The 25,587-nt window shown below is 48.1% G+C and overlaps 1 long non-coding RNA gene across 8 annotated transcripts; it reads left to right on the top strand.

Annotated features, from left to right (window-relative positions):
• Positions 1-18,328: 18,328 nt before the first annotated feature.
• Positions 18,329-21,817, top strand: LOC149353081 (uncharacterized). 8 transcript variants are annotated; one of them, XR_016290904.1, is made up of 4 exons: positions 18,668-19,299; positions 19,783-19,899; positions 20,070-20,148; positions 20,535-21,817. It is a non-coding gene; the product is annotated as an uncharacterized LOC149353081 (long non-coding RNA). The 8 variants fall into 8 exon arrangements; XR_016290900.1 differs by lacking the exon at positions 20,070-20,148 and having other exon boundaries at positions 20,535-20,724; positions 20,779-21,817; XR_016290901.1 differs by lacking the exon at positions 20,070-20,148 and having other exon boundaries at positions 18,668-19,015; positions 19,119-19,299.
• The last annotated feature ends 3,770 nt before the right edge of the window (positions 21,818-25,587 follow it).

Below are 25,587 nucleotides of genomic sequence, written 5' to 3' on the forward strand. Positions count from 1 at the left end.
GGGCGCGTGTCGGAAGACTCGCGCGTAGTGATCGCGCTGCAGGAGACGTACTTACGTTCGCACGCAAGATGGGGCGCCCCAAGTGCGGCTGCCAGACTATGTATGCTATCACTCACCCACTACATGTGAGGAGGCGCCTTGTGCTGTGCTGTGATCCCTCCCACAAGCCCGGGAAATCTCGGTGTGCTGTGTTTGTGCGGCGCGATGTACAGCACGTCCTCGTTGGTTCGGCGCCGGTCACGAGTGACGTGCAGGAGTGCGTGGTGGTGTCAGTGCGCGTCGATGGTGTTGACACGTCGATGGCTAGTGTCTACGTGCGCCCAGTTGTTGCGTGGAACGCGCTGTGGTTTCGTGCAGTGTCATCATGTTGCGCTCCGCGCCAGATAATTGTGGGTGATTTTAATGCGCACCACTGCACGTGGGGCAGTGCGCGAAACAGTGCGCGCGGCGATGACCTGCACGACGCAGCTACGCAACTGGGCCTCACCCCCCTCAACACCGGCGAGCCTTCCTTCCGACGACGCGGCACACCTGGCTCCCGCATCGACGTTTCCTTCGCGTCCAGAGGCATCGAGGCGGCACCGAGCACCATCTCTCTGGAGCTCAGATCGCTACTTCATCCTCATCGAGCCCACTGCTACGGAAGCGCGCGCTAAGCGCACCTACTCCTTTGTAAACTGGAGCCGCTTCCGTAGCGAGGTTGATGCTGCAGCCGCATCCGGCGCGGGCTTTTTCTCCAACCTGGTCCGAAGTGCGCTCGCAGCAACACGGCGCGCTGAGGTTCAGGCAGGCCAACCCACGCCCGACAACAAGCTTCTCGACCTGCTCGCCAAGCGAGAGCGATCTGAACGACGCGTTCGACGGACCGACAGGCAAGAAGACTGGACAGTATACAACCGGCTGAATGCGGCAGCGCGGCGACACGGTAACAAATTGTACCGCCGGCAGTGGGCCTCGCTCTGTCAGAGGATGGAGGAAGACAGCAGCTCGCGGCAGCTCTTTTACACCTTGCGGCGCATCACACAACCGCAAACGAGCCCTCAGCCGCTGGCCGCTCTCGCTATATCGAGCGGCCTCAGCTACGAACAGCTAGCTGAGCGGTTCGCTGACCGGTTCGCGCCGCAACGTCCCGCGAGCGCAGCCAGCACTTTCGAGCACCGGAAGCGATGAAAGCGCCCCCCCCCCCCCCCCCCCCCCCCCCGTCATCCACCTCGGAAGGTCCATGCGACGCACCTTTCACCGCAGCCGAGCTCAACCACGCGCTCCAGCGGTGCAAGCGTCGCTCCACTCCAGGACCGAATGGGTTGACCTACCAGATGCTGCGCAACTTGGACGCGGAGCAACGTCAGGTCCTTATGCAGCAGGTGCACTTGGTGTGGGAACGCGGGGCGGCGGAGGCGGATTTGTTTGACGAGCGGCAGACGGGTTTCCGTATACGATGCGGTGCACGGCTGATTCCATCTCTGACGTTGTTGCCGCGCTCGAACACGCCGTCGCGGCGAGGCAGGTAGCACTGCTGCTGCTGCTAGACGTGAGGGGCGCATTTGACAATGTCAGCCGCGTACCCATCCTTGCGACGCTTGAAGGGGCCGGAGTGAGCGGGCGCACTGTGTGCGTGCGAGTAGGGGACGCGCTCTCCGAGCCGCGCCCGCTGGACCTAGGCTTGCCGCAGGGCTCTGTCTTGTCACCTTTTCTGTTCAATGGGGCCATGTCAGTGGTGCCGGGCTGCCTTCCCACGGGCGTCCGGCACTGTGTGTACATGTCCATTTACGCAGATTACATTGCCCTGTGGTGCCTGGGGCCGCCGGGGGAGGCGCTCCGCGTGCGTGGGTGCCTGCACGAGGCCTTGACCGCAGTAGCCGCTCGTTTACGCGGCCTCGGTCTGTCTCTCTGTGCTGCCAAGTCCGTCGCGTTGCGCGCTTGTGCGGTAGACCGCCGCCGCTTGAACTGGACGGGACTTCCCTGCCGTGGAAACGCTTGGTGCGTTACCAGGGTGTGGACATCGACGAATGCCTCTCCTTAATTCCGCCCCGCGGCGACCAAAGCCTGCACGCAGATGAAGAGGACCACCGCCACCGTACACAAGCTCACCGCTCGAAGCGGGCATCTCGCAACAAGCCGCGCTGCGGCTCTATAATGCCGCAGCCTTGGGGGCCGCTCTCTACGCGCTCCCGCTCGTCACGGTGCGCAAACCGAGCTCGAGGTGCAACACCGTAAAGCCCTACGTGTATGCATAGGCCACTTCGCGAACTCGCAGTGCGCGGATACACTAGCCGAGGCGGGCGCGTGGCCACTACAACTTCAGGCCATGCGGCGGGTGTTGCACCACACTGTTAGCAAAAAAACACCCAAAAGGAAGTAAATGGCTTGTCCTCTAACGCACACCCAAAAGGTTTTTTTACTCCATATGTATGATTTTTTTTATCTACTCCCTTATATAAGGGAGTTATTTTGGAGTGTATGGGAGTAAATTGTTTACTACCCACAGAAATGGAGCCCAAAATGGCGTCATCTTTATTTATTCTCATTCAGGCTCATTCTTAGAGCAGTGACAGCGGCGGAAACGGCCAGTAGCTCTGCGGGCCGCCGGCAACCCAACTTGGGAAACTGCGCTGCCCTAATGTGACCCCGCGTCATGCATTCTTTTCGCCGTCTGCAAGCCCAGCGGCGGCATAGGCGGCGGGAGTCGTCTGCTTGTCGTCTCCTTTAGCTGTACGAGCTCGTTTGTTTGAGCTTGTTCGTAGATAAAGGGATGTAACGTTATAATCAATAGTTGAAAACTGAAAAGGAGTCGCTGGGTAGTTTTCACGGTCATGCACCACTCTATATTTGACTAAAAACCAGAGCAGAAAAGCTGAAAACGCCCCTGATGGTAGTTTGGAATGGCCGTGTTTGCCTTCATATTCACTTCATTAGGGCTTGGCTTTTCAATGTGACTGAGGGAAAATGTAGCCTCATCAGCTCAGTCAAGAGCTCAGCGTTGACACTATGTTCTATCACAGTTCCATGTTCATGCAACACATAATCTGCTGCAACACAGTGCGAGAACCACACTGAAAAAAGCCTGTGAGAATTAGGCCTAAGCGGGGGCTGTAACGGGGTGGCGACACTAACAAAGGAAAGTAAAATATGGTTAGAGCACTGGAGGCTTCACAGGAGCAATTCAATTATGTAGCGTACTGTAGCGGAAAACGGCGACAAGACAATATCTTGTACCGCGGCAGGCGCTCGTGAAGGAGCATAAGAGAGCAGAGATCCAGCGACAATAGTAACCAAGCGGTCTTCACTCATCGCCATTATCAGACGACTGACCAGAAGCAGACGAGACGCTAAGTGGCGGGGCGGATTGCACAAAATGGTGTTTTCTTGCTCCATTTCGACACTGGTGGAGTATTTGGCACAATTAACTCCCTTTCTAGACTGGAGTAAATCCTCATTCTTCAGGACAGTCCTCAGTCAATCCTCAGGACAGTCCACCTTTTTACTCCACACTCATGGAGTAAATGTTTTCACAAATGGAGTAAAAAGGGTGGCCTGCACCATTTATACTCCCTTTTGGGTTTATTTTTGTTTAGAGTGCACATCGACAGATTACACCGTGCACCTGACCGCGGACCGCTACTTCAGCGTTCGCGCACCCACATTCGCGCTTGGGAGCGGAGCTGTTCGAGTACGAGCAGCTACGCCCCCATACGGCCTCTGTTCGCCCTGGCCTGCTGTTTCGGAGGTCCATCGAGACATCGTCGGCACCGCGGGAAAGTGGAGCACCCCGCTCTGTGCAGTGCAGCAGCTGGTCGGAGCCGTCATCTACGAGGAACTTCGAGACTACCTCCTCCTGTACTCCGACGGCTCCGCGGCGAGCGAAAGCTGCTCGCTTGCAGCGGCGGCGACATCATCCCCGCCCGGCATCTGCACCAACAGCAACACGTCACCTTTCTGGGCTCCTCCACCACGGCGGAGCTTATGGGCATCCGTTTGGGGATTGTTGAGACTGGGCCTCCGAGCCTACTCACGACACTTTGGGTCTGGAGCATCTCAGCCTGCTGCCACTGTTCCGCAGAACTGAGCGAAAAAACGGTCAAGGCGACGGTGAGTCAACGGACGTTTACGTACAGTATGTACAAGGGCTTTACATAATAGGCAGAAGGGCCGAGAGCACAAAGGAGTATGGCGATGCCCTGCGGAGCTCGTCTTTCTGGCGTGATGGCTCGTCTGCTACCCGTCTGCTGCTCCGGCTCAACGCGGCTCTGTTTTATAACCGCCGGTGACCGTTGCGGCAGCCAGCCGTTCGAACACTCCAATCAGGTCACGCCAATGGCCACCGTTCGAATTGGACGAATGGTCGAGAGGAGCTCGGCCGTTGAAGGTTTGCAGCCTGGGAAGGGCTGCCGGCGAAGCGTCGTATGAGTCTCGAGCCAACGCTAGTGAGGAGGAGGAGGAAGGGTCTGCGCCGGGAGCCAGGATGACTCATGTTGCAAGCCGCGGCATGTCGGCAAGTCCGGGCTTGTTTTGCGCAATGGCGGGCGCGCAGCGCTGGTTTCCGGAGGCCAGCGGAATGCGGGCTCAAGCACTACAGGCTCGACTTGCTCCACTCCCTTGCTCCACCGGCGCCGAGATGTGCTCTGCTATGCGACACCCGCGCCGCCCTCAGCCGCCTGCAAACCCTCAGCCGCGGTACCCCTCTGTTGTGTGAAATCCGCGCGCGCTTCGAGCGACTGGCGCAGCACGGCTGCGCCATTCGTGCACAGTGGGTGTTCGGCCACTGCGGAATTGCGGGCAACGAGCAAGCCGACGAACTCGCGACAACCGCACATCAGTTACCTCCTACCGATCTCCCTCTGGCACTGGAGGACGTGCGAGCCGTCATCTACGACCACCTCCGACAGCAGCACCCCGACCAGCGCATCACACGAGGGGAGCGCATCAACAGCATCAGTGGCCGCTCCCTGACACGGCTGCAGCGCGCGATGATCCTCCGTGCGCGTGTGTGGCCCGGGGACAGACGGGTGCGCCACGGACTAGCTACAAGCGACGTGTGTGGCGATTGTGGTGCAGTTTAAACACTGGAGCACTTGCTGCTCCGCTGTACCGCGTTCGCCCAACCGCGTCGCGGCATGCTTGCGGCTTAAAGGGCGCAGGGACTCATTCCGGACAGTGTATCGGCGCTCCTGTGGCTGCAGGACAGCGCGCACCCCTGAGCGGACTCTGGTGAGCCTTTGTGTGTACTTCGAACAGTCTGGCTTGACGTCCCGTCTGTTCCGCGCCAGGTAGTTACCCGCAGTGACAAAACGCTCCGCATGCGCTACCTTCGGACGCTTTACAGCTGCCCCCCCCCCAGCTTATCTTTACAGTGAGCCGCGAGCGTGTGTTTTTGTCCGTTTTTTCCTTTCTTTCGGGACAGGACAGGGCACGCGCGCGGCATTTCAGCATTTACCTTTGAGCGGCCGGCCTGCGACGACCAAGTGAGTGTGCGCGTGCTCTGATGCTCCCTCACGAGCAATGGCCCCGCGCGATGCTCTCACTAGCGCAGGGCAACGCATCTGTGCCGGCCTGAAAGTCATCGCGTGGGCCGCAATCGGCCGCTACCCCTCGCAATTCGCACGCCCGCGCACCGCGTACTCTCGGCAACCTTGCGTTGCGCAGCACCCCACATTCATTTTAATACCCTGTATTTGTACATAGTGTATACTGCCGCCCTACCCCTACCCCTTGGGCTGGCACATGCCTTTGTAACGAGTAGAATTCTCTACTCAACCCCGTACCTTCGCATGCCGTAGTAGCGAAAACGCAACAGCACATGACGCCAATAAAAGGCTTCTCTTTTCCGAAATGCCATTAAAAAAAACCTCATGTATTGTTTGAGAAACAAAATTTTTTTTGAAAATATATTTCTTTTTAGAAGTGTGCCTGTTAAGCCCGAAATATTAGTTTGTGTAGTGTGCAATACTTGGCCAATAGAAGAGCAAGCCATCTCTTATTTTGGGAAAACTTTGAATTTACATTTTTATCTGCTCGTTTGTTGTAATTTATACACGATATTGAATGTTAGGGCATTCTTGATTTAACAACGTTTATTTTTCTATTACTTTTTGGCCAAAAGTTGTTCTGCAGTCGATATCGCACCTGCCCATGATGCTTAGAGCGCCTAAGGTGGCTAAAGTGGTCTTGAGGAAGCCCCATGCAAGCTCCCATGGACGGGGCGCCAGCTTTCCCTCTATAAATAGATACTCGATGGTCACCACCATCACCACCCTAGAGATGGCGCTCGCGTCTCTTTGAGATTGAGGCATCATATCTGAGATTAAAGCGGCGACAGAAAGGGCCGAATCACCGGAGCAAATTTTCCGAGTGTCCTTATCTAAAAACGGTGGCCCCAGCCGGCAGTCATCCCCACGCGCACGTAACGCGATTTTTTAAAATACGTCCGCTTTGAAATGACGCTTCGTACTTTCAGAAGCTGTTCTGGGATCAATTTCGTTGTTCTTCACGAAGGGACGACATCACAGGTGCACTGCGAAATCAGAAAACTGCGTTGAAACTTCTGCTTCCACGTATTCTTATGGGCGCTAAGCCTACTTTTCACCCCCAAGTTTTTCCCCAGTCGTTCCAGCCATAGAGTTTCTTACTATTACCTAGAGGGAAAGCTGGCTCCCCTTCTATGGGAGTTTGCGTGGAGCCCCCTCAAGACCACTTCAGCCACCATGGGCGCTCAAAAGCACCATATAGGCCGGTGAGCTACCAACTGCAGAACCGCAACTTTGGGCGAAAAAATAATGCAAAAATAACGCTGTTCGATACTCAAGAATGCCCTAACATTCAATATCCTGTCTGTAAATGCAACAAACGAGTAGAAAAGCATGTCAATGAAAAATTTACTCTAAATAAGAGATGGCTAGCTCTCCTATTAGCCGAGTATTGAACATTACAAGAACTAATAATTAAACACGAATTGATGAATCCTTGACAGCTTCTTCCGGTGTTCCGATATCATACGCGTTGTATACGACGCCCTTAATGGCGTTGTCGGGAGTCGCGACGTAGGGTGCCATGGCGAGGGTCTTCTCCCCGATAACTATCGTCTTGATCCCCACGTAGGTGCTCGCGCGTTGGCGATTCGGTGTGCGGATCGAGTGTGTGTTGTTCACGGAGTTCATTCTTGAACTGTCTTCGTCCAGGACGTCTCCACATGGTAGTTGCGCAGCCGCGCAGGTGGCCTGCAGTAGGTGACGTGGCACGTAATCGTTCAAATTCCAGCCTCTGGGCCTGAAGATCATTTTATAGTCGCTCTCCGTGAGCTTCGGCATCGGTGTCCTTTTTCTGATGTTCGGATCTTGCCTCTTTTTCTGAGTGGCAGTCGATTTCTTCTCCCCGGCGCTGTTCTCGCCAGCGTTCCCGCCGAAGTTCCCGGCAGCGTTTCCGCTGACGTTCGCGGGCTTCCCGCCTTTTTTTTTGTCATGCGGTCGTGCATGCTAAGAACGGTCTGCCACTTACCGTTCTCAAATCCGAGGGGGCTAGTTCGTCTCCGTCGACGGCGTTCATCATCGTGGTGGTCACAGGGCCGCCCCAGGGCCCGGCTCCCGTCGATATAGCTACGCTATAGGTCTGGGCGTTAGGCCTAGCTAGCTCTCACGCGTCCGAAAGGTGAAAAGTCCCATGAAATGCGAGATAGTCCACCGTTTGCCAGAAATCCGATGTCCTTTTGCACGGAGTGACAATCCGGATCCGTTCGCGAGGTTTCCAGCCCGCAGGCCCAAGTTGAACGCCGAAAAACAGCTGCTTGGCGGGAGCACATGCGACGCACGTCCGCACCGCTGGCCAGTCTCGTTGAATTTTTCTCTTGGCGACAAAAATTTGAACCTGGCTACGTTTGAATTCGAAGCTAGGACTTAATAACGGACCTATTTTTTCGCCAATGATTCGAGTGCATATTTGCCTGAGTGAGTCAAAATGCCACAAGTGAACACTATTGTTCTGGGGTTGAAAATTTACCTGTAATCTTGTCCTAGATTTAAAATACTTCTCGCTCCTGTGTTCACTTAATGGTCGCCGGACTTGTTCTCCTAGCCGACACTCCGAAACTCCAACTCCGCTATGCAATGCTGATATGTAGCAAGAACTAGCAATAAGAAATGTCGTATCTCCATTCACTGAATGCGTCTCAGGTAAATAGGGAAATGACTTGTTACATATACCTTGTGTCCTCAGTTGACTGCTGGTTCAAAGCGCGCTGATCGGCCGCACATGCTAGCCCGCCGAGACTAAGAACTACAGTCCTGGTTCAAATTTTTCAGGGCACATGGTTTCCTTTTAGCCGATTAGTGGGGAACGGGGAGGAACAAAAAGTTTTGAAACGTGATGACCAAGGATCATCGTATCGTACAGCGATATAGAGCTTCAGGGAATCCATAAGTGGCTGAGAAGCAACCAATGTGAACTGGAAAACTTTGGCCAAGGCTGTGCTTTCTACGCCTTCAATACGGTACTGCACTTGGCGATCAGCCTGTCTTTGCAATAGAGAGCTGGAAAAAAGATCACAAGAGAAAAATGGGAAAAGAAATAGGCGCATGAAATCATGCGCTTGTTCACAGAGCAGTGAAAAAATTTCGTGCAAAAAACAATGCCACGCACGCCATATTTATATGGGAAATCATATTGTTATTGCAGTGGCTTAGGAACACAAATCATTTCTCCTCTGCAGAGAGGAAAATCTCTTCTGGTTACTTTTCCTACACTTTCACTAGACGATATGCGAAATTGCTTGGCGGTCTGGCAACACCACGCCCACAGCTTCTGGTTTCCATCTTGGTTCGGTTACAGTGAAGTGTAGTTCGGTCGAGCTTGTCGAGCTGGCGCATCGTTTTCTATGCGTACTTTCACGGTACCGGTTCAAGCAACGCGCATTATCATGGCTATTTTATTTTCAGGTGGACGCGATTTCATCTGGTAGGGGCTAGCGAGTGATTATTTTGCGCTGAGCGCACAGGTGTGTTCACAAACTTCTGTGACAGTGCGAATTTTCGTTTGAGCTGATGCCAGTAGCTTCGTGCATTGCAGTGTAATCACACAAGACCCTTGACCAGCTGAGTAATGACATTCCTTTACTGATGTGTAATGCACATCCGCGGTTTTCAACGTCACAGTTTCAGAGCCCGGCGCCGGTTGATTTTCGCTTCAATTTGTTGAAACCGCATCTTGCAATGTTATCAATCGATATTATGAAGAGGAAAGTAGGCACATTTATATTTTAACTCCCTTTTGTATCAACTTCGTGTTCCTATCGTGTATTTGCCTTGTACCGCGTCCGTTGTACCGCTATTATGGTTTATTACTTCTACATATTCCTTTTTCGATATCCCCCTCACCCAATGCTCTTCAGGGCCTGTTAGGTACAAATAAATAACATAAATAAAATAAAATATTGTTAGGAAAGACGCAGTTTTTTTTCCGATATCGTATACTTGCGATATTGAATCGAACTATATCCTTATTTTGCAACAATATGTTGCGAGAAAAGCCAGGAAAAAAGTTGCGCAAGGAAGAAATCACGATCTCCCAACCTGTTTCAATAACAGCACTGACGGTAGCGCGGATCTTTATTCCCCCCTGCTATGAAGCGCGCGCTAGATTATATGGTTTGGTTTTGGGGGTTTAACGTGCAAAAGCGACACAGGCTATAAGGGATGCCGTAGTGAAGGGCTCCGGAAATTTCGACCACCTGGGGTTCTTTAACGTGCACTGACACCGAATAGTACACGGGCCTCTATAATTTCGCCTCCATCGAAATCCTCCGTCGAGCCGGGATCGAACTCGCGCTTTCGGGTCAGCAGCCGAGCGCCATAAGCACTGAGCCACCACGGCGGGGCCAAACTCGGATTATATTCGTGGCTGCACTGTATTTGTGCACATGCTGCACTTCCAGAAAAAGTAAACAAAATTGAAAATGCGGTAACATAAAATGCAATAACTGAATATAAATAGCTGCAGATAAAAGGGACGATAAGAACAGGATGGAAGGCATTTCTGAGTATTTTTTTTTATAAACCAACACACTGTGTTTAGTAAGTAGCAAACTGTGTTGTGTTGGGTTTAATGGCACATAGGCAGCTAAGGCCATCATGCGCCAAGCACAAAGTAAGTAGCCAATTAATAACCAGAAAGCAACCTCAGAGCCATGCCGCCACTAACAACTGGGACGGTGGAAGCCTCAGTCGCGCTTTAAACTAAGTTGGTTTATTGGTTTCCGTGGGTTTAACGTCCCAAAGCGACTCAGGCTATGACGCACGCCGTAGTGAAGGGCTCCGGTAATTTCGACCACCTGGGGTTCTTTAACGTGCACTGACATCGCACAGCACACGGGCCTCTATAATTTCTCCTCCATCGAACTCCTCCATCGAGCCGGGATCGAACTCGCGCTTTCGGGTCAGCAGCCGAGCGCCATAAGCACTGAGCCACCGCGTCGGCTCGATTAGAGAAAGGTGCTACAGCTGTAGGTGCATGCACGGACTCGATACGTTGGTCAAGCTGTGTGTGCAGGGGTGAAATTCGCATGTTCGGTTGCTTCCAACACTTAATTCGCTTGTTCCCAAACCTGGACAAATGGCGTTGTTGCGAAGCAAGCTGTTGGAGCTTGTCAGAAAGATAATAAAATCAGACAGCCTGAAGCGTTTTCAGAACACTGTCGCACGAACTTACTAGTTCGGAAAGGCGTCCCTCCTTCCCAATAAAGTAGCTATACATTATCCTTTTTTTTTCACAGACTGTCATCGCCACACATATCGAATGTAGGAATCCTAAAAAAATAAAGCATTCGCACCTCATTTTTTGTACGTATAGGGTATATTGCTTCACAAAGACGATTAAACGCGCACAAGATATATCGCTCGATCGCGCAACATTATAAGAAAAGAGTGTGTGGATGTTGCATTTTTGTTATGCTCAAATGTTATTTCAATGTACTTAATGTCCTTTTTTCTAATTTTTTGTAATGTTACATATAAATGTTCGAATGACCTTCCCCAAACATTCATGAAACATGTAAACAACATAAATGGAACTTTCTCGAAAATGGTAAAGCAGCCCCGCACAAGCATGCAGGCCTGCCATTGGTGACGGCATCAAACTCACAACACTTTGCAAGAACCAACAAGAGCGACACCTTCTCCACTACACCACAGCACAACATGCAACTCGTATTCACTCACCTCCAAACGGATATCGTGCCGTCGAGCTTATATATTCACTACTGCGGGATGTCCCATGAGCGATAGTGGGGAATGGGTAATAACTAAAGTTTTGTGACAAAATAATGGGGATCTTCATGTAATCTATAGCGAGTGCTATCTAAGAGATGTGCACGGTTACAAGGCACTGTTAGTTGAAAAACATATTTACTCTAAGAACAGTGAGAAAATGTCTGGAAATCCGTGCTCGAAATATATTTGCAATGTTGTTTTATAGTTGCGACTCTAGCATTATAATAAAATTTATAAGATTATATTAAAACAATGTTTGTTTAGAACGTGAAAGTAACGTTTCTTATATAGCTTATAGCGTTATATGTTAATTTGTAATGTTAAGGTAAAGTTACAATGCAACATGTAACATTACTCCAACTTGCATAACATTTTTATAACACTATTCTAATGTTCGGTGCTCGGAAGAACCGCATGATCCAGAGAGCTTGCGAGCCCTTCTAAAACTAATTGAACACGGGATAAAAATTAACTGAACACATTGCAGACTAAGCAGTAATCGGTGTGTGGTTCTTCGAGTGCACTTAGAGCGCCACGGCACTATTTGCCTGCACATTAATGTACGCGCATCTTCGCGAATGGAGTACACGCTTGAGGAACACGGGCGCAGGCCGCTAAAACTTTGCATAATTCTCGTCCGACCGACTATGCGCTATAGGAGAGTTAATAAATGCACGAAATCGGCTTCTAATTTCGATCAGAGACAACAAAGGTTGTGGTCCTTACCTGAATTAAAGCGCAAATCACCTAGAAAGCTTTCTTAAAAATCAGCGCAGAAAACGAAACCTGTGCACTGATCGGCGGGCTGACACATGATACATCGATCGCACCGCATTTGGTGAACGCTGGGACAGAGTGAAAAAAAAAAAATAGAAAAGCGAAAAGCTGGAACTCACCTGGTTCTGGCACGCATCGTAGTGTCTTTGCATAGTGGACAGCGTAGCGCAAGAGTGCATCGGCGCATTCACTTTTCATACGAAGCGCAGCCGTTTTAACCCAACGCTGGGCCGCGGTTTCGTTTTCTGTACCGAACCAACAAGAAGGACTTAGTTCTCGGAGCGCTGAGAGATGGCGTTGCGCATTTCGCATATCATCATCACCATTGGAAGCCACATTGGCGGACATTCCAGCGCCAGCCACGTGGATGGGGCTTGCACTGGCATGGACAGTGATAAGAAAGTAAGTCAGACAAGTGTAGACAGGAACAGGTGGCAGCTAGAAAGTCTAGTGGCGATAGAGAGAAGGAGAACAAGCTAAACCCAAGGAATGAGGTCACAGTCACTGATAAGAGGCAGCAAGATCCGGCAGTTAGGAGGGAGGGGGAGAGTACCCTAGTGCTTATCGCTGGTGACTCAAACATGAGGCGCTGCAAAAGAGCTATACTGGAGTTTGTAAAGGGTGATAGGCGGGTAGCAGTCGGGGTATTCCCAGGGAGGACAATGGACGAGGTACTGAGAGAGACAAAAAGTGAACTTTCGGAGAATCTTGCAAGGTGTAACTTGGTAGTGGTAGCAGTGGAGCTAAATGATGTCCTGAATGGAGACGCCGCACAAGTAGTGAAAAGATTATCTGAGGGAATTCTGGGCGATAGCACAGCAAGCGCAGATCGTGGTGTGCACAGTGCCGGAGGTACAAGGAAGGAATGGAGAGGTTGCTAACGATGTTGTGAATCTTAATCAAGAGATAAGGACGTTAAGCCTCGAGAGACGCTTTGAGGTGGTAGACATAAACAAGGAAGTGCACAGGGCAGGCTTGGGCAGAGGCTTTAGACGAGATGGCACCCATTTCAGTAGAATGGTATGAGAAGAGATAGGCTGGCGCCAGGGAGGCCGAGCGGTAGCTTTTTTAGGGAGTCCACGATGGCTCAGGGCGTAGGGGTGGGTAGAAGCGAAGTAGTAAATGTAACAATGGCGGTTGAGTCCAACAAAATGGCTACTAAGAGGCCCAGAAAGAAAACTACGAAAAATAAATTTAACGCCAGGATCAGTTACATAAACATGGAAGGGGGCAGAAAGAGAGCGAAATGGCTAGAAATAGAACAGCAGTTAAGGGACGAAGAAGTTGGTGTGTACGCTTTATGCGAGACACATCTGAGGGATCTAGAAGATCGACCTTTAATCGATGGCTATGTCTGGGAAGGGTGCAACAGAACAACAACGGAGAAGAAGGGAGGAGGTGTAGGTATGCTGATACATCAAGGAACAAATTGGCAAAAAATAAAATCAACTTGCAAAGAACATGTCTGGGTATCAGGTACAATTGCTGGTAAAATGACATAGCTAGGGGTAGTTTATTTAGGGACCGGGGACAAATGCAGACAAGAAAACAAGAATCTAGTTAAGTGCCTCAATGACGATATAAAGCAGTCTGGAGACGGTGCCGATATTATTCTGCTTGGAGACATGAATGGCCACATCGAGGACCTGGATGGATACACGGATTGTAACGGGAAGTTAATGCTAGACTTCTGTGAGCGGCACAACTATAGTTATTGTCAATAGAGAAACTAAATGTGAGGAATAAATCACGTGGGAATCCCGTAACAGACAGACAACCATTATAGAAATAGATGAAGAGGGGAAGTACAGCCTAGGAAGTGATCATAAACATAGTCTACCTAGTCAAAAGAGAAATGCAGCGAAGTAAAAAAGACAACGCAAAATTAAACGACGAACAAATAGCGCTAATAGCAGCCGACATAGAGGAAGCAATCGAGAAACGTCCCATGGAAAAGTGGAATTATAATCAGTTAGAACTACTCATCACTACAAAAATGAAACAAGTGAAAGGAGTAAACCGCTGGAGAGGAAAGAGGAAGCCACGAAGCTGGTGGAATATGGAAATTAAGGAGGCCATCGAACAACGACGGGTGGCTTCAAGGGAACACAGAGAAGCAAAGAGGGCGCAGTTATCTGAAGAGGAAATAGGCGAAAAATGGGAATCTTATCGACGAAAGAAACAGCAAGTTCAGGTCTTCGTCCAGGCTAAAATAAAGCAGTCCTCTGATCAATGGTTGGCTGAAGTTCGCGATGCAAATAAAGAGGGGCCAAGAAAATTCTGGAACCATATAAGCTGGCTGGGAAAAACAAATCAAAGAAAGCTGGAACAGATTAAAGATGCTGAGGGAAAATGTTTAGAGGGAGACGATGCTGTGAACCACATTACGTCAGTTATAGCTGCGTCTTTTAGCAACGACAATAGGGTAATCTCCCCAAGTGAGGGAGCAATACAGGACAGCACAATAGAGAACAGCTTAGAACTGACTAGTCTTAACTGGAAGAAGGCGGAAGCAAATAGTCCTAAAACCACATCCGCAGGGATAGACGAAATTCCAATTAAGCTGATTAATGAACTTGGCCCAAGAAGCAAGGAAACGCTGATAAAAGCATTGGAGACAGTCATAACAAATAAGCAAATTCCGCACAGCTGGCGACAGAGTAAAATGAATTTGATTTATAAAGGGAAAGGGGATAAGATGAACATAAAATCCTTCCGTTCGATTACGATAACACCTGGCAATGCAGGGCTGGCAATGCAGGCGGTGAAATTAAAAATGCAGTCATGGGTAGAAGGTAATAGGATACTCGGAGAACTTCAGAATGGGTTCAGAAGGGGTAGGCGCTTAGATGATAGCCTGTTCGTGCTTATCCATTGCATAGAGATAGCTAAGGCGGAACACAGACCTCTGTATTTAGCCTTTCTGGACATGAGCGGTGCATACGATAAAGTGAACAGGGAACTCATGTGGAGCATATTAAAAGATGCAAATATCGGTCATGAGGTAATTGATTTTCTACAGGAAATACCGAGATAATAAAGTTGAAATTACATGGGAAGGGATAAAAATTACAACTGTGGGGGTACACAAAGGATTAAGGCAAGGTTGTCCTCTATCACCGCTGCTGTTCATGTTTTATGTGATAAATATGGAAAGAAGTCAACAATAAAGTAATCTAGGTTATAATCTGTCGCACAGATTGGGCGGAAATATAGTTGAGCAGCGGCTCCCGGGTTTAATACATGCGGACGATATTGTATACTGTTAGCAGATAGCCAGGAAGATTTACAAACTTTGGTTAATTGTTGTGGAGACGAAGGAGACGCTCTAGGATTCAGTTTTAGCGCAACTAAGTCAGGCGCAACTGATCAGGTGCTTACAGTACAAGGCCACGAAAATCCAAAGTGGCCGAATACAAATATACCTCAGGATATGGCTAAACGAAGGGCAGATATACACGGAAAAGCATGAACAGTCTCTTAGGGCAAAAGGACGAATAGACGCCGGGATAATGAAACATAGGGCATTATGGGGGTACAACAAATATGAAGTACTGAGAGGTATTTGAAAAGGAATAATGGTGCCAGGGCTTACTTTCCGGAATGCGGTTCTGTGCTAAGGGCAGAAGTTCAGGCGAGATTAGACGTAAATCAGAGAGCTGTTGGATGATTAGCACTAGGTGCCCACGGCAAAACCACAAACGAGAAAGTACAAGGGGATATGGGCTGGGCATCGTCCGAAGCACGGGAAGATAAGAGTAAAATACTATATGAAGAACGCCTAAGGAAATTGGACGATAACAGGTGGGCAGCTAAGATATTTAAATATTTATACAGAAAGTGCGTTGACTCACAGTGGCGGAAAAGAACTAGAAAACTAGCCAGTAAGTATGCCGGTCAAGAGGACGGAGAAAGAAAGAGCATTAAACGACAGGTTAAAAACGCGGAAGTTAGAAGCATAGCGTAGAACTATATCGATACTGGAAAAGGCAGATCAAAAAAGAATTTTTCAATGATGACTCAAGAGGCAGTCCTACTCTTTGAAGCTAGGTCAGGGAGAACGCGCAGCTATAAAAAAAAAATGGCTGAGGCTTAGCTAAGGTTAAGCCTAGTCAGATGCGAAGCATATTGATGGCTAGGCTTGGTAATACATGGCTTTCCTTGGTTGACGTTCATCCTGCTCTTCATCGGTCTCTGTGGCACGCTGAAGCTTTCGCTTCTCGTTCAAATCAGCCCTGCTTCTAGACGGCATCCCAACACCTGGCCGCCTCGTAAGTGCCCGGAGATGGTGGCTGCGACTGACAGAAGGATGAAAAGGAAAATGCACGGGCCTACCAACTGGCTCAGGCCGAGCCACCACCGCTGCCACGTGCAGATAGAAGAGAGTTGAAAGATAAGGGGATAGAGTAAAAGACAGAGTAAAGACGCGCGTCGCAACAACCGCGTCCGCCGGAGCGGACGCTGGCTGAAAAATACAGATACATGGCCGCAGCCCGAAGGCTGCAATCCGAATGCCACAGACAACATAAAGTGCCCGGAGTTGTTGTTGTTGTTGTGACTGGTGAGAGAAGAATGAAAAGGAAATTGCACGGGCCTGCCAACTGGCTCCAGCCGAGCCACCACCGCTGCCACGTGCAGATAGAGGAGAGTTAAAGTTCAGAGGAAAGAGAAAAAGGAAAGAAAAGACGGGCGTCGCAGCAACAAGGCAAGCTCAGCTTTATACCGCTGCTGTAGCGTCACGTGGTCAGCTGCAGCGCCTCTGATGTGGACATAGAGTTTCTTACTATTACCTAGAGGGAAAGCTGGCAGCCCGTCTATGGGAGTTTGCATGGAGACCCCTCGAGACCACTTCAGCCACCATGGGCGCTCAAAGCATCATGGGGCGGTGAGCTACTTGTTGCGGAACTGCAACTTTTGGCCAAAAAATAATCAAGAAATAAAGCTGTTTGATAACTACAAACGTCCTAACATTGAAAATCTTGTCTAATGATTGCAACAAACGAGCAGAAAAGCATTTAAGTGCAAAGTTTGCCCAAAATAAGAGACGACTCGCTCTCCTATTGGCCAAGCATTGAACACTATAAAAGCTAATATTTCGTAATTAACAGCCACATTTTTAAAAGTAAATATGTTTTCAAAAAAAATGTTGTTGCTTAGATACTTCAAGAAGTTTTTTAATGGCATTTCGAAAAAGTGAAACCTTTTATTGGCGTCGTGTGTCTATGCGTTTCTACTACTATGGTTTTTGCACACTGCGTTCGCGTGAAAGTCGTCTGCGCCCACACGAACAGCGTTTTCGGAATGAAACATCTCAGTAGTGCCACTCCGTGTTCTCGATAAACTACGACTGTCTCGCAACAAGTAGCTCACCGCCCCATGATGCTTTGGGCGTCCATGTTGGCTGAAGTGCAGCGTCGCCAGCTTTCCCTCTAGGTAATAGTAAGAAACTCTATGGATGTGGAGCCTCCACCGCCGCGGCCGACCGCGCGAGCCGGCAGCCCATCTCTCCTCTGCTGTGACGTCATGTTGTCACGTGGTGCACTTGGTCACGCTAAAGGTCAATGGTAGCTCCACCGCCGCGCTCGACGGGCTGTAGTGTAGCTCTAGTAATATGCTTCGCATAAAAAAATCAACGAAGATGACGACACATGTGCAGTGAGTGGTAGATCTGTGGAAACGATTGAATACCTCATACTCAAATTTGATGGTATTATCCGGATGTCGGTGCAGGCACAGTCATTCTTCCTAAGCTATATTAACTCTATGTTCCTCTCTAAGTTAGCAAAAAGCGATTGGAGGATCGGTGGCTGAAATGCAGAGATGTGACATAATTGCCACCACTCCGTTTCAAAGAAGGCGCTCCTATCCATCCATCCACTGATCCATCCATCGTCTGATGTTCATGTATTTTCTTTCTTTGATTAGCAATGCTTTTATACTTCAAACTTAATCGCATCAACTATTTACATCTATCCTGCAAGAATTATAAACTTCTTGCGACTTCTACACTTATGGTGCCGCTTTTCTGCAGCTTTTGCGCTTTTTTGGCTACTTTTGACACTTCGGCGACACGATGGCTACTTTTTGGCTACTTTTGGGATTTCTGTGGCTCTTTTTCGAGCTTAGGAGCTGGCAACTCAGCTCGCTCGCAACCTGGGGCCCGATTCTCGATATTCACATTCGCCTGTCGGCGCCATATTGCCTCTCTGATTGGCTGTCAGAAGTGTCAATCGCCGTCAATGGGCGTGTCAATCAGGGTCGGTTACGCGAGCACTTTTCGCGGTGACGTCGATTTGACGTGACACTGAAAATGCATTTTCGTAGCGCTATTCTTGGTGCCCGGCTGGTACATATATGTGATTGTGAAGGGAAAAGAAGCTACAAGCGGTCCGTGCGAGAGCACTTGCGCTCGACTTGCCAATTCGGAGAAAATAGCTGCACACCGGAAATGGCAACTTCCTAAAATCTGATTGGTTGGAACAATATCACGTAAATCACGTGATAGGCACACATTTTGGAGTGATGTCAGAATGACGTTTCATCACGTTTACGTTGTGCCGCCATTGCAAAAAATGGCTGAAATTCGCCGCCATCATTTCGCCCGGCGAAAGGTACCCGAATCATGCAAATGAGTTAGTGAAATGCTGATTTATACGGCGTTAGGTAGCCGCATTTTAACGGGTATTTATTTCAAGACAAAACTAAGCTTACAAAAGTCTTGTTTTGATTGCACAATGTAATGATATCGCGTTGTAAGAGCTCATCTGAAATAAGCAACCCTCGAGAGCGTTAATAGTGAAGGCTTAAGCGTACAGCCGCATGGGGGCGCTAACTGCTCTCCCGTTGCAAACCCTTCGCTCGCGGTGAGAAATCATCCGTCCGTGCGGTTAGTGAAGCGCGAAAATTGCTCGAATGGCGGTGCCGGCGCTGCGATTTGCTGCTCCTTGCATTCATTCGTCGTTTGTTAAACCCTAGAAGTGGGAAAGGTGAGCGACTTTCGAGGTCACCGCGATGCTTTCGAGTTGTCTCTGACTAGACAGCTCGTCTGTGCAATCATCTGACGAGGCATATATGTGGTGGCTATGCAAGGATGCATTGCGGCGAGAAGCAGTGCCGAACTGTCGAGCTCTGAGGGACGATCGCCAGCTGTGAAACGTCGCTGAACGGATGGGCTTTGCCTCGCGTGATGAGCGGATGACACGAGAGGTGTTCGCGCGGCCGAGCAACAAACTCCAGGAATGTGTCGGGCTTCTTGACGAGACATCCGTGTGTGTGTAGCATCATTCTCATTCCTTTCGCATGCATGCTGGCGATGACTTTAAAACAAGAATCCGAAATTTGTATTCGGCACTTCGCGTTGCTTTTTTCATACTGTGTTTCAGTTTTTGCACACAGCGCCAAGTTGAGAAAACAAAGCCTAGCATGCTAGTACGTTGATCGATTTCTTTGTGTTTGGTGTTGATGAATGTGAAAGGCAGCATCGGTGAAATCAGCTGAAAGGCGTCGTTTCCTTAAGTGTGAAAAAAAAAAAAAAATGCGTGACATTGTAAAAGAATACTATAACCTGTCTTAAGCATTATTAATGAAGCACACTAAAGTGATTTCGCTATTCAAGCTGAAATTTTCATAACAGTGTTACATCATCAGTTACGCAGCAGTCACGTGGAAATTACCGTAGGAGGGTGGAAAAAATTATTTCTCTAAGGGCACACGGAAAACAAATATATATGAGTCTTGTACATTTTATTTACAGGTGTGGTGTTCCTGCCGGTGAAGGTTCCAGCTCACAAGAATCTGTGCGGGATCCATCCATGACCCATTTATGTGCAGTCTCTCTCCATGTGCTGCCCGCATGGAAATCGTTAAACTGGTGAGCACGTGCTTAGTGTGTTGTGGCAGGCATGAAGGGATAGCATGTTTGCCTGCAGTAAGATTGCATGCGGCTAATGATATCTGTCTCTATTTATATATAGTTTATTGAGCAAGGAAGAACAGTGTAAATAGAACCACATGTAAATTAATCATGTCTGTACTTTTCAGGTGACAGTGGAGATAGGTGTGGGTGACACGCAGTGTTGTTCTCTGGCTTTGGATTTCTCTTAGTGACCGCAATGTCAAGGTAGCCTCATTTCAATTGGTGCGAAATGAAAAAGCATGCATATACTAAAAAACTCATGGTAGTCATAAACAGTTCAACTTGTGCCCTTCCTTGCAGTGCATTCTGTGGTGGTTTTCTTGAGTATAAAAAGTGTGTATTAATTATTTGTATCCGTCAGTTTGGGAAATGTGTCATCAAGTACCTCTAGCTATATGGCAACACTTCGTTTTGATACTAATGATTGATTTTGCAGTCAGCGTATTTTACATTTGTGCGTAAAACTAGACAATAGTTGAACTTGAGGCTTCAACAATTTCTCATATTTGGAAACGCAATGTCTAGCTCGTTGGAAGATTTCAGTGCACAGCGTTGATTAATGTGCAGGTGATGGTTTGCATCTTATGCAGATGTGGTGGACTACTCTCACCGTGGGGTCTCGTGTGCTCGGGAGCCATGATGCCAGATTCATCTTCGCTCACCCCTCGGCTGGACTGGCTGCCTAGCTGGGTGGTGATACCGGGTTCCTGAACGATTACATGAGGTGTCTGCAAAGGTGTCATGGTCATGGTACGCCATGGTCAAGAGTTCTCTGCAAAGGTCAGCGGAGCTTGCACTGTGCAACACAACATATTCATCCACACTCAGCTGCAGGACCATGACACCACTGGCAGGTGGTGATAACAGAAGGAGCACCAACATCTACAGCAGGGAGGAGGACACAGCACCATTTGGATTCTACCTGACAGACAGGAAGTGCATGATCAGCAGCTGCTTTCGAGAATTGCACTCACTGCCGTGATTGTCATGTGTAGCTATGCCACAAGTAATCAGCATACATTTGCTCTGCTTCAAGTTTGATAGCATACTGCCAGAAAGCTGATGAAGTCTTCATCATTTTGGTGCTGTTCTTTGAATAGGACCATATTGGTGATATCCATGACAGTAGAAATCATTTTTGTCTGGTGCTGCAGTTTTGTGTGAGTCAGGAAGTGCCCCAAGTGTTTTCAGCCTACCGTCTGCCAACTTGCTGAGTGCATGCTTCAACACATGCTTTGGTGATTGTGAAGAAGTGCCATCCCTTCGTGTGGTGCCTCCCTACGTGTTCTGCTTGTACACAACGCACATTTTATTTGGTGCTTAAGTTCAGTGAAGGACAGGAAAGCACCAAAATGTTTTCCTTCCAGCACCTGGGTGTTGACTGGACATGCTTTCACCAATGCATTGTTTGCTTTGGTGTTTGTTGAGAGCCAGCAGTCCACAACATGCTCAACATACAGCATGGTCGCTGTGTCTCTAGTCATTTACAACATCTGTTCTTCAGGGTGCAATACGTCTTGTGTGGCACTGTTTGCGTGATGAGATCACAACATGCTTTGCCTCATGGCATTTGGTTGCCTCTGTCTGCTTGCTTTTGACTGCTTCTTTCACATGCTGCACGTAGTTATACAGCAGTGAAGTATTTTTCCTGAAGGAAAAGTCATGTAATTGTTTCACGGTCAATTTCCCAGATGAAAATGCAAGGCCTGGCCAGCGTTCTGACACGTGTACCCATTCCCATCTTCTAGCTGAAATTTGTACCCCTGACGAAAACCTACAAATTGTACATTAATTCAGTTGAAGGTAACTGGAAGTATAAATTATGCAGCTGGACATAATTTGTGTTTCAATAATAAAGCTCTAAGCGCTGGCATTTTGTCCTTCTTTTGTGTTGTCTTTCACTGCGCTGTTTTTCCAATTCGTAAAACATGTATCAACCAGCCCATATTTGCCCTCTTCTGGAACTCCAAATGGCATTTTGTAGCTGGAAGGGCATGATTCGGTTCAATAAGTTAGCTGGAAATGGATCATAATAGTAGTAGTAGTAGTAAACGCTATTGATTTTTCTGGGTTACACAGCCGGTCTTCCCAGGTTCGGGATCTTTTTCTCTTTCCAGGATTTGAGGTCCAAGATCTTTTTCTGTGCTGGGCTATCAACCTTGAATGCAACCTTGAATGGAAGGTCACTGCCCACCTGTCCTCCCAGTGAAACTGTGTTAGATCCCATTTTCATTGACTCATCCCCTTGCACTTTTCATTCATATAAGTTGGGGTTGCTGTTTGGTCATTTTAAGACAAATCCTAGACAACCTGTTTACCCTCTGCACCCTTAGTGTGACTGGACCGTATCAGTGTCCGTGCTGCCATTTTTCTGTTTAGCAAAGGTGGCTACTTCAGCTGGCTACTTAAGTTTGCAAACTAGGCAACACTAATGTGCATGTACACCACTGTCAAACGGTTATGAAAGATAAGTCTGTCCCAAAAAAATTCTTATCTTTGTAGACGAGACATATTCGTCAATGTGTATTGTTGCACTAGGTAATGATTCGCAGTTAGGCTGCATAATGAATTCTAGGATGCATGAAGTTCAATGATGGAAATAAATTATTTTGCCAATAATGGCTTCCACAAACTTTTCACTCTGCATGTAAAAGACACCTCACTTTTTTTGAGCAAATTGCAACACCTAAGAGGCAATGCAACTTGTCTCGCTCCCCAAAAATGTAGGGGCACACTTAAGCTCAGCATTCATGGGTATCACACAACAGTGTTCATGGCTCCCTGCAGCGGTTTCTCTTCACACACACAGTCACTGTTCTTCATTCATGTTCACACATTTATCAGAGTTGCCTCAGCACAGGTTCCCAATTCTTGTCTTTGAACTCTTCCACACTGCAGTTCACCTATGTAATGTTATTGTAATTAGTTTCTCACTAATTGCCACATCTCTAGTTCACTGCAGTAATTACATTGCTAGGCTTCAAATTAAGCCAACAGCACCCACACATCACCCCCCCCCCCCTTTGTACCTCAGCAAAGTCAATGTGCCTACACGGTCTAGTTGGTAGCGTGCCTGGCTGGCGATCCAGGGGTCATGGGTTTCAAGGCAGAAAGAAATTTATTAATTTTCTGTACGTAAAATCTATTATTTTATAAAGTGAAGTAGTTTCAGACGTGTGCTGACGTGTGATTCAGATTACAAATCCTCTTTTCAGTGACTTGCACTGTGGACATCCACGCGTAAAGCTTGTCTTTTGACGCAATGCCGGCTGGATAACACTGGGTTTTCTGCTGAATGGCAGCCTCTCTCCTTGACAGTGGTGTGTGCAGGCTTTCCGTACCTTTCTTTTCTGGCTGCACATGGCACCCAATAACTTCTTAGCACTAATTGCGATGCCATCACATACCATACAGCACTAATAATATTACCTGGTGGTAGTCGGAAAAAAAAATTATTCTTATAGTGTGAAAAAAGAATAGCAGCCTGTTTCCACCTGACTTGGTTTGGTTTCATACCTCTGCTAGAACTTTCAGAGAAATTAGCCAGCAAAGCTGTACAAGACGGTAATTTTTCAGGGAGCTTAAATTTTATGCACAGGCACTTGCAATGACTCCAATTTCATCAACATTTTGCAGCCTGTTCTATCATTATATTGGTGGTGAATAGCTTCTGTTCATTTATTTAACACTCTCCTCGTGGAAACTCTGAATCAGACTTGCTTACCATTTTTCAAGCTGCCTTAATCATGCTCAAAAAAACAATTTACCCTCCATGTGCACACACCACTAGGCATTTTAAGTGTTCTGTTTTTTTTTTTTTTCATGCAGTGGAGTGTAATACATACATAGAGGGGAGAAATCTCCAACCTGTCACTTATGCTCGAGCACCAGAGCGGATTTTAAACGCTCATATCAGGCTTGCCCAAACAAACCGAAACCTCCTTTCCAAGGGGTGGAATCACAGGAGCGATGGGAGGCTTCTCTGCGCAGCTCACAGGCAGAGCTTCACCTTTGCATCATGGCCTGGGCCTTGAAGGTTGCTGCAGCCAAACAGTGCCTGGTCACCTAAAGTGGCCTGAGGGCCGTCGCCGACCTCTTCAACACCCCTTCACTAACCCTCACCTGATCCACTGAAGTGGGACTAATAAAGTTATTACCAACCAAGGGCTGTAATAGCCTTCCTGCCAACGCACTTCACCATGGTAATTTTGAACTGCTTCTTTGAACAAATAATCTCTGAGCTGTACACAAGCTTTGTTCTCAGTACAGGTAGGCCCTTTGTTATTGGAATGCCCTTCACTGAACTGTAGATATCATATTTTGAGTGTACATAGAGGGTTGTCTATTTTAGTTCACAGTAAAGGAAGGTACTTTGAGAGTGAACGCATTTCATTGAGCATTACTCTCCTGCTTTGCGCAATAGTGGCATCACAGGGTCTTTATTGCATCAGTGTATGGTGTAAATGTTGCCTAACGGCATTGTGATCCACCCCTCAAAGAAAACCAACAATGGCCCTGATATGTATGTGGTCAGGAGTGTGCACAGAGGGAAAGTCATGCACTTGCACATCAGGCTAGAAACATGACTGAGGCCTCTTGTAGATTGCTCATGGCGTGCACAGGGCTTGCCAAAACCAATCCACATCATCCAATGTTATCATGCTGCATTAAGAGACCTTTTGCTAGAATACCACTGCTTGTCTGTGATGCTGCCTCCCTCAAATACTGTGGGTCATGTTAGCCTTGCATTTATTGCTCCCTTTGTGTGTTATCTTGCTGCTGTGCATGCTTGTGCTTTTCTTGTTGTGTTGCTGTTCTTCCTTCTTAACTCACCGTTGTTTTTATTATCCTTCAGCTCCTTGACCTGACCCAGAGCCATGTTCAGGCTTAATATGACATGCGCACTAGATAATGCGCGTGTATGTGCATGATATGATAATAACTTGCATGCACGTTAAAGAACCCCAGGTGGTCAAAATTTCCGGAGCCCTTCACAACGGCGTCTCTCATAGCCTGAGTCGCTTTGGGACGTTAAACCCCAATAAACCAAACCGATAACTTGCATGAAGCAAATAAAGCAAGTGTCTGGCACACTGCATTACCTGTTTGTGATGTGGCATCACACTCCACCTTCATTATCCCCCTCTATATTCGTCCCGTTCCCCAATGTTGAGTAGCATATGTGAAGATATCTTTTTCCAGCCGACTTCACCTTTCTTGACATCACACATTGCCCTCTTACAAGGAATCTTGCTGCATTGAAAGGAGCTGCCTGGTGCTGCTGTGGATGCATTACTGTTGTCCTACAGCAAAGGAATTGTAGGGATGGGCATGACAAATTTTGTTTCACCTCTCACATTTTGGTGCGTACTTGCATCACACGAGTGGTGTACCTGCCTATATGCCCTTGGTAAGTGCTGTGTGCTCATTGTTAGACAGAATTAACGAGATTGAGGGCCTTTTCAAACATTGAAATCAAATAGCATTATTGAAAGCCTTTTTTTATTTGAATGAAATTATGTACCTGCCACTCTATGCCATGCATTCGTGAGGTGCTTTTATATAAAGTCCGTGAAGTCTGCTTGCAGGCAGGCTTAGTTAATGTTCACAAAGCAAAAGATGAGTGCCATGTCCTATTGAGAT

Source organism: Amblyomma mixtum, chromosome 3 (assembly GCF_055824585.1).
Source record: "Amblyomma mixtum isolate Tamu chromosome 3, ASM5582458v1, whole genome shotgun sequence".
NCBI lineage: Eukaryota > Metazoa > Arthropoda > Arachnida > Ixodida > Ixodidae > Amblyomma > Amblyomma mixtum.